This window comes from Ursus americanus, chromosome 2 (assembly GCF_024610735.1).
Source record: "Ursus americanus isolate L20-20 chromosome 2, mUrsAme1.1.p, whole genome shotgun sequence".
NCBI lineage: Eukaryota > Metazoa > Chordata > Mammalia > Carnivora > Ursidae > Ursus > Ursus americanus.
Window position 1 is genome coordinate 96630602 of NC_142128.1, and position 9833 is coordinate 96640434.

The window sequence follows — 9833 nt, forward strand, 5'->3', positions numbered from 1 at the left end:
GCCTGTAAGTATGCGGGTCAGCCAGATGTCATTTCCCTTTGCTCAGGAAGGTCTCCAGGGACAGACAGTGGAGAAGCCTGACTCACACACATAAGGACAATCCAAAGGGAGGGACAATGTGTTGTCAGGACAAGATTTGTCCTTGACCTCCTGAAGGGAACAGGTTGCAAAGCGGGGCATATGGATGCAGTGACGTAAGAGTCGAGGATGGAGGAACCATGGGTGGAAGTCCCACTGGCCTCATACTGAAGAAGGAACCTCGCCAATGCTTCCTGACATCACCCAGCTGGTGAGAACATTCTTCTCTCTGGGAGTAGCTAACAACCACAGCAGCTGGAGACTGATGTCCAGAGCTGGGGGCAGCCACATGTTTCAGGATCTTCCCTGTACTGAATCCAGCCAGTTATCCTTAGATTAGTCAGGTCCTGGCAGGAAACAGGTGCACACACTCGAGAGGGGTGACTGGAGAGAATTCTGAAAGAACTGTGTACAAAGGTGGGAGCAAGGTTAAAGTGGAACATCCTGGGGCCAGCTATGGCTACAAACTGCTGAACACCACTCCAGGCCTGAAGTGGCAGGGCGAGGGGGGTGATGCTGATGGAACCTGGCCTTGGAAGAGGGACCAGCCAGCAGAAGCCAAGGCTTCATGGAGAGAAGCCCAGCCACTGCCAACCAGGGCTTGGCAGGCAGGGAGCCAGGGGCGTTAATAATTTGAGCCTCTCCTCCCATCCTTTAGCATTCCACTGGTGCCTCCCATTGGCCAAGCCCCAGAGGCACATCCATGCAGCACATAAATCTTCCCCAGCACAGTGCAGATAAGAGGAAAGATCCAGAAAGTGAAACATCTTGCAAAATGGTGAGCCTCTCTTTTTTGAGTACCTGACTCTGTTCAAGCACTTTCCACGTATTTCCCTATTTAATATTCATGATAGATGAAAAGCATCATGTGTGTATGTTTATGTGTGGGTGCGTGTGTGTAATACACGCACATAGACAACATGCACACAGACACACACACACACACACACACACACACACATACACACTGCAGGGCTTCGGCAGCAGCGGAAATGCTACAGCTCTGTTAGTGCTTCTGTTTAGGCGAATCAAGCCCACAGTGGAAGAGACTCGAATGATTTGGGTAGGTGTTAATACTGCAGCATTTAAAAAGCTGGGATAGAGAATGAACGCCGATTAGCTCAGCGGCAGACCGTTGCTGGGGATGGAAGGAGGGTGGAGCTGCCCTGCTCTGTTCCGCCCTGTCACTGTGTGCCTGGTGGAGCGTGAGCAGGAGGCAGTCTGGGCCCCACAAAAGCAGGATTAGAGTGGAGGTACAGGCTTCCAGCGTAAGGTATAAATTTGTCAAATCACTATGTTGTACTCCTGAAATTAACGTACCATTGTGTGTCAACTATACTCAAAATTTTTTAAAGTGGTTTTGAAATGAAAAAGTAAAAATCCTTGGAATGCATAAGAAAAAAAAAAAAAGAGTGCAGAACGCTGCGCACTGCCCATGTGCCCCAGAACCAGGGGCACACCTGGACCTGGACCAGTAGCTGGGTACTTGGCAGAAGAGACTTGCCTGGTTCTGCCTCATACTCGGAAAGAATACAAAATCAGAAACATTCTCAGGGAATGAAAACGCACCTTAGCCTATGGTTCCAGACTTTGGAAAGCGTAAGGGTCACAGGGAAGAGCTCATTGCACACATGGATTCCAGGGCCCCATCTGCAGGGATTGTGCTTCGGCAGGGCTGACTTCAGCCCATCCCTCCCTGGCTGTGATGCTGCTGCAGTCTGTGGATCTCACTCAGAAATGCTTATTTGCAGTGGGCACGTGTTCTCAGGCCTGGGAAAGGCAGTGGGCTTGCTCCAAAAGCCAGAGGTGAGGGACTGATCAACGCCGAATGGAAGCACAAGTATGTAGTTGCAGCAACGGGGGCAAGAGCATGGATCTTAGTTGGAGAGTAGCCAGGCACGATCAGAGGCAGCGGCAGACAGGAGCAGTGCTAGGGCAAGCACCGGGCAGAGACAGTGGAAATACTGTCTCCTCTGGAGAAGAAGGGCACTTCGGGGAGGCTACTTCTGCTGCTCAAACCCAGCCCCATAGCCTTCAGAATGGTCAGAGAGAAGGACTTGGTGTCTGTAACTGATCTTCCAAAGCCGTCTGGGATGGGTCACCTTGCTTCCTTGCAAGTCAGGTTCACGAGTCTCTGCCCCATCCTTCAGCGCCCTGAGAAACCTGGCAGGACTGGCGGGGATGGTCAGAGGGATGGGTGCTTAAGGATCCTCTATGTGGATGTGGGAGACACAGGTTTATATCCACATGCTGTCACCCGGTATGTCTGTAACTTTGGACATGACTCCACCTGCCAAAGCCTCCATTTCAAAATTGGTAAGAGAACCGATCTTCGAAGCCAGCTTCCCCACCTCCATCAATGCAAAGATGAACTGATTCTTGTTGGAGCCCTGCAAGTAGAGAAGAATAAATATGTACGGGGGGCCTCCCACCTGCTAGATGGCATGGCTTATATACCAGCGCTGAGCTTTTTTCTTTTTTTTTTTTCATTTTCTTTTATTTTTTTATCGTTCATTTATTTGACAGAGAGAAAGAGAGACAGCCTTCGAGAGAGGGACACAAGCAGGGGGAGTAGGAGAGGAAGAAGTGGGCTCCCAGCAGGGCAGGGAGCCTGATGCAGGGCTGGATCCTGGGACCCTGGGATCACACCCTGGGCGGAAGGCAGACGCTGAAGGACCGAGCCACCCAGTCGCCCTTATCTCCAAGCATTTAAAAAGCAGATTTGAAACGAGGAACTTTGGCTTGGAATGACATCACTTAAGATCTCCTTCCCCACCATGAAGGCTCCTCCTTCTGCCTGTCACTCACAGACCTCCCGAAGTCTTCTCCCTCACCCCCTGCCTTTAGTGCCCAGCCCTGTCCTCCTGCCATCTGCAAACTCACTCTCTCGGTGACCTCTACCATCCACGCCCCTCCGTGCAGAGTAGTGGGGCCCTGAGTGGTGAACCAGTGCATTCCCAGCTTCACCATTCCCAAACGATTTCCTCCCGGCACTCATGTGCTCAGGAACTCTCGGCTGCCTGCGGAGCCGCTGCTCATTACGCTAATGGGCATGACGAGCCCCTCTGCTCCAGCATCTAGCGCTTCCCCAAGGCAATAATGACAACCTGCATTTGTGTCAAGCTTTACAATTTACAAAGGCTTTGCAAGACCATTATTTGGTATGATTCTCCCAGCAATCTCACGGCGGTGAGAGGGGCAGGTGCTGTGATTATCCCCTATCTTACAGATGATCAAACAGGCTTTATCTCACTCAGGGGTTCTCAACCAGAGATGATTCTGTCCCCCAGGAAATGTTCAGCCATGTCTGCAGGCGTTCTTGGTTGTCACACACGTTATGGGGAAGGAAGGGAGATGCTGCTGGCACGTAGCGAGTGGATAGAGACCGGAGATGCTGCTTAACATCCTACAACATTCAGAACAACAAAGAATTCTCTGGCCCAAAGCATCAGTAGTGCCACAGTCAGGAAACCTGGCTTAACGTCATGTTTACTTGTAGAACCAGGATTTTGACCCAGGTATTTGGATACCGGCCACCTCTGCTCATCATTTCGTATCTGCCACGCTCTGAAGTCCTGCCATGACCATTTGGTACCTGGGATGATAAAATCCCCTCATTAAAAGAAACAGACTGATGAAGTCGAGCCCCCCTTTGTGCCTTGTGCCAACTATAACAATTGGGGTGTTACCCATCCTCTCTCAACCTCATTTTCTTCAACCACAAAATGGTTATCCTGGAACTGGGGGAAGACTAACTGGCCAATTGCATGTCAAGTCATAGCAGAGTAAGAAGCACATAGTAGGTGCACTGTGTTCTGGCCGGGAACAGCCAGCAGTCCCTGTACTGACGGATGAAAGGTGACTTCCAAACTTCGCTGTGAAAGGCAGGAGAAGGTAAGGGGGTCAACGCTCAGAGGCGAATACCCTTTGCTCTTCTTTGCTCCCGCTTTTATTGGCCCTTCAGGATAATCACAGATCCTTATCTCTGTTTCTCAAGTACATGGTGTGTCACAAGGGGTCTTACTGGAACTGGGAGCATCTGTTTACAAGAAAGATACGATATGCTAATCTGCGTGGTCTGCGAGTTCTGCTCAAAACAGCCCAAGGGGCAATGCCTGCATCTCTTAGATCATAGCGCGGCTGTTTGGGCTAGCGAAGCTTCGGGAAGGCAACTCCCCACGGCATTCCAACGGCAGAGTGGTCATGCAGGCCTGGGCATTCCAAAGGCCTACGCCCTTTTCTGAAACCTTCCATCGCCCTCAGTGGCCTCCGTGTTCCATTCTAGCAAGCCAGGTAGTATGGCTGATTTCATGCTCTGCATTCACCCCAACAGTTCTACTCCTCCCCATCTTCCCTCTTCATTCTCCTTAACTTTGGTTCTCACTCTTTCTTCTACAGCCTCTAATACAAGCATTGTTAACCTCACGGGTTGCTCTCAGGGCTCACCTCAGATGGCATAAGGTGGGCGCCCCACCGATCTTCGTAAAACAGTGGGTCATGCAAACAGTGGCGAGCTTAAGGGACAAGAGGGCAGCCTGGGTATGCAGAGACTATTTAAGACCTTCCTCAGCTAAACTCTGAAGCTGGGAAATGTTCTTTTTGAGGAGAGAACATGGGGGTTCGGCAGACACGTGGCATGGAGCCCCTCCCGGTGTATGTGTAAAGACCCTGTACATAGGACCGCAGCTAAAACCTGATTACAGGCCGTAGTTAACAGGGAAATAAGAAAGTGTGCAAAAGTGGAATCTTCCCATAATTTCCAGCCAATATTTTAGGCTAAACATCTGCTCATCTGGGGCTCCCAGGTCCATGCAAGCGCTGCAGTGAGCCGTGCCTTCTGCCTTTCCCACAGCTTGTCCATGGAGCCAACGGGTCATACGCAGAGCACTGCGGTGGATTCGCTCTGCTCGAAAGTGACACCATGAGTACACACTGTTTTTCCTGCCAACGTGCGACAAGATCCGCTCCAATCCAGAAAGTGTAAAAATAACTCACTCAGAGGGGTAGGTAGATTCTAGGATCATTCTGGGGGCTCCCCCCTGAGTTTAGGCCAAAACCATATATTCAGAATTTCTCAAGAAGGAATTGTATCCCTGAGGAAGCTACCAGGTTGGAGTGGATCCAGACCCCCAAAGGGTCACCAGAGTAGCTGTGGTTTTCCACAGCTTTCGGAAGAAACCAGGCCTCATAAAAGTTTTGGTGATAACCTAGAGAAATTGGAACCCTCACACACTGCTGGGGGTTCGGCTGTTTTGGAAAGCAGATTGGCAGACTTTCTTCAAAAAGTTAAGCGTGGAGTTACCATATACTCCAGCAGTCCCACTCCTGGGTATATATCCAAGAGAAATGCAAACCTATGGTCATTCAAAAACTTGTACAAGAATGTTCATAACAACGTTGTTCATAACAGCCAAAAGGTGGAAACAAGCCAAACGTTCATCAACTTATGAATGGATAAATAGCATGGGGTATATCCATATAATGGAATATTGTTTGGCAACGAAAAGAAATGAAGTCCTGGCACACGTTACAACATGGAGGACTAAGTGGCAGACCAGTCACAGAAGACCACAGTATTCTATTTACATGAAGCGACCAGATTAGACAAATCCGTAGAGACAGAAGGTAGATTCGTGGTTACCCAGGGCTAATGGGTGGGGAGAAATGGGGAGTCATTGCTAATGGGCACAGGATTTCTTGTTGGGTGACAAAAATGTTCTAAAATTGTGGTGACGGTGGTACAATGTGAATACACTCAAAGCCGTTGAATTTTATGCCTTAATTGATGAATCGTGTGGTATGTGAATTAAATCCCAACAAAGTTGTTAGATGGAGGAGGAGGGGAGGAGGAAGAAGAGGAAGAGAGGAAAAAGAAAAAGAAGAATCATCCAGGCTTTGGAAAGCTCATTGGCTGAGTCTTTCCAAAACATCTCAGGTTCATTACTGCTAGGAAATGAGATAGTCTGGTGATTACGGTGTGGGTTCTGGAATAAAATGAATGATTTGGACTCAGATAGGCTTCAGTATCATTCAATTACTTCTTCCCAAGTGACTCCTGGAATTTGGGTAGATTTTTCTGAGATATCCTCCGTGTGTGGGGTAGTTCTCACTCAGTGTGCATCAGATTACCCAGAGGGCTTGTTGAAACACAGATTGCTGGTTCCCACCCCAGAGTGTCTGATTCATTAGGTGTGCGGTGGCCCAGAGAATTTGCATTTCTGACAAGTTCCCAGGTGACGCTGATGCCGTGGGTTCTAGAATCACACTTCGAAAACTGCTGATCTCATCATACTTAGTTCTTGAAAGTCCTCAGATCATTGAGCACATGTTGCTAATAACAGCAGAAATCCACAGTGCAAATTAGTTGTGCATGTTCATATAAATAACCTCAGAAGTATTTTATGTGGCGATTCATTCCAAGTGTGGACTTATAGTTAGTGACTGCAGTTTTGATGAAACAAGGAATCACAGAATGGAGTCAAAAGACCTGAAGATCACAGCCTGCCAGCTCTAGGAATCTGAGCCAAAATGCTCCCTGGCCACAGTTTCCTCATCTGTAAAAAATGAACTCCAATAATGCTTCACTAATATATGCTATAAGGTTATGAGAAAGATAATAGGATTCCCTAGTTGCAAATGCAAAGATGCACGTGTGTTAAACAGGTTCCTAATGCCCCCTCAGGAAAGCTATTTTCTGGGATGGCTCCAGCCACTCACTCAAAGCCCTCAGTAGTTTCTGGAATCCCCTGAGCCATTGCATAAGCTGGGATGCCTTCAGCTCTAAGTAACAGGATTCTACACCCAAACTGGCCTAAACTATCAGGATGTTTACTTCTGCACATCGCAGGGAGTGCAGCCATGGTATCTCTAAGCTGTAAGACAAGAGAGGTCTGCCCAGAACAGGGAACAGGTGGGGCCTGGAAATGGTTGGGAAATGAATGTGCAATAAAAATAAGTGCTTCAATGACTTGCATGGTAGTCTGGGAATTCTTTAAGGCTTGAGATTCCTCCTACGTCCTACCCAGAACGCAGGATGGAACTCATGAGCATCTGGAGGCCATAATTTAAAACCTCCAGGGGAAAGGGATGGAGGAAAACCAGCCAATCAATCAATCAATCAATCAGTTCTCTCTAGTAGTGGTTCTCAATGTTGACCGTATGTGAGTATCATATAGGAAGGTTTTAAAGGGTGCAGTTGTCTGGCCCTGCTCAAAAGCTTCTGGTCTGGAGGGTGTGGGATGAGGCTCCCCGGGTAATTCTTGACTGGCAGTTTTTGACGGGGTTGAGAACGAGTGGTCCAGCGTATTAAAAATCAAAGTGGTCGCCCTAAGCTTAGAGGACGCCAGTTGCTAGCGGTGGGGAGTTACTTAGGGATAAAGTGGTAGGAGAAGGTGATGCTAAAAGCCAAACTGAGGCTCCTTTATCTGTTAGGCCCAGAGCCTCTTCCCCTCCCTTGAGTAACTATAATCTCAGAGCAAACTGCATGCCCAAAACACACACACCCAGACACACGCGCAGACTCGCGCAGACACAGCTGCTTTCTTCCCATGTGGCACATTCGTCCTCCTTCAGGGTTATCTTGATTAATCTAGCCTGAAGGCCGTCTGGTAAATGTGCTATAGGTCGGACAAGATGTGGGATTTAGAGTGGGATTTCTTTTTCCCTAGCTCCACATTCCTTTAGGAAAGTTGTTCTTAGGGGCGCCAGGGTGACTCGGTTGGGTAAGTTACTGCCTTGGGCTCAGGTCATGATCCCGGAGTCCTGGGATCAAGCCCCAGGGCAGGCTCCCTGCTTAGCAGGGGGTCTGCTTCTCCCTCTGTCTCTGCCCTTGCTGCTCATGCTCTCTCTCTCTCAAATAAATAAATAATAAATAAAATCTTTAAAAAACAAAGTGGCACTTAAACTTGAATAAGAATCACCTGGGAAACTTCTTTTCTTTAACTATAGGTACTTGGGCACCCCTGTGAGGTTATGGTTTAATAGGTTCTGGAGTGAAGCCCAGGAATCTGCATTTTAACAAGCTTTGCAGGGCCCTAAGAGATAATTGGTCTACAACCACAATACAAAGAAACTTCTTTAAGAACAACCTTGATGAAAAATGAGACATACTATGCACTTAGGAGACACCCAAAGGGCTCAAAAGATCTAAATAGCTACATCACCAAAGAAGACATACGGTGGCTGATAAACACACGAAAATATGTTCAAAATCATTAGTCATTAGAGAGATGCAAATCAAAACCTCCCTGAAATGCCACTAGAAACCTATTACCCTATTAAAATGGTTAAAGAAAGAAAAGGCAATTTTCTGGTAGGGATGTGCAATGGCTCAGCCACTTTAGAAATCAGGTGGTTTCTTATAAATTTAAATATATACGTACCTTACGGTCCAGCAATCCCACTCCTAGGTATTGCCCTAAATGAAATAAAAATTTGTTCACACAGAAAAAAAACCTGTACATGGATGTTTATAGCAGCTTCTTTTCACAATTACCAAAAACTGGAAAAAAAAAAAAAAAAACCAAACGTCTTTCAGCTGGTAAATTTCTAATCAGCCTGTAGTACAGCCATACCATGAACGCCACTCAATGTGGACTAATCTCGAAAGCATTATTCTAAGGGAAAGGAGTCAGATGCAAAAGACTACCTATGTACGACTGCATTTACTTGACATTCTGGAAATAGCAAAACTATAGAGATCAGGGATTGCCAGGAACAGGGTGTTAGGGAAGATTTGACTACCAAGGGTTATAAATGGGATTTGGGGGGAGGGGGTGTTGATGGACCTGTTCTACGTGTCAATTATGGTCCTGGTTAAATGACTCTATGCTAAATATTTTAAAAGATGAATTTTAGGGGTACCTGGGTGGCTCAGTCAGTTAAGCATATGCCTTCGGCTCAGGTCATGATCCCAGAGTCCTGGGTTCGAGCCCCGCATTGGGCTCTCTGCTTAGCGGGGAGCCTGCTTCTCCCTCTCCCTCTGCCTGTTGCTCCCCCTGCTTGTGCTCTCTCTCTCCCTCTTTCTCTCTGTCAAACAAATAAATAAAATCTTTAGAAAAAAAAGATGAATTTTATTATCTGTATATTATACTTCAATACAAAGAAAACCCCCAACATAGAGGGAGAAAATACTGAAGGATGAATTAAGATTATTCAGATGAAACTCATTACACACTTAGAGCAGAGCACAGCTTGTAGATAGAGCTGGGTCCAATTTCAGCAGCTCAGAAGGATGCTTGAGTGCAGAGATAGTGCCTAACTTCTCTTCCCATGGGCCCATAGCACTTCCATGTGTGACTTAATAATCCACAGAGCCGCCTTGCAAACGGGCACACCATACGTACACTCAGGGTCAAAAGACATTGGGCTGAGAACTTAAAAGAAACCAGGCATCTAGCGCCGCAAAATCCTAATGACCCTGTCCCTTCATCCGATTACTCTGGTGTTTTGGAATCACTGTGGGTATCTGTGGGGTACCGGAAGGTGAGTTTGAAGAACAAATGCAGGGGTTTGCTGGGGGAGGGGAGCAGAGGGAGGGAAGGTCCTGAGAGAGGAGGGGCGGACAGAGGTTCTCTCAGGTGAAAGCTTTTAAATGGTGTGAAGCTGTTTGCTCTTATAATCTATCCGCAGAGTTGTTCTTTCTCCAGGGAGTTTCTTTCATTTGTCTGTTCCTTACGTTTTCCTAGAATTCCACCTTAAAACAAGCTGGATGGACTTATGGCCAGGATCTCCACGCCGAGAAGTTTTGCTTCAAC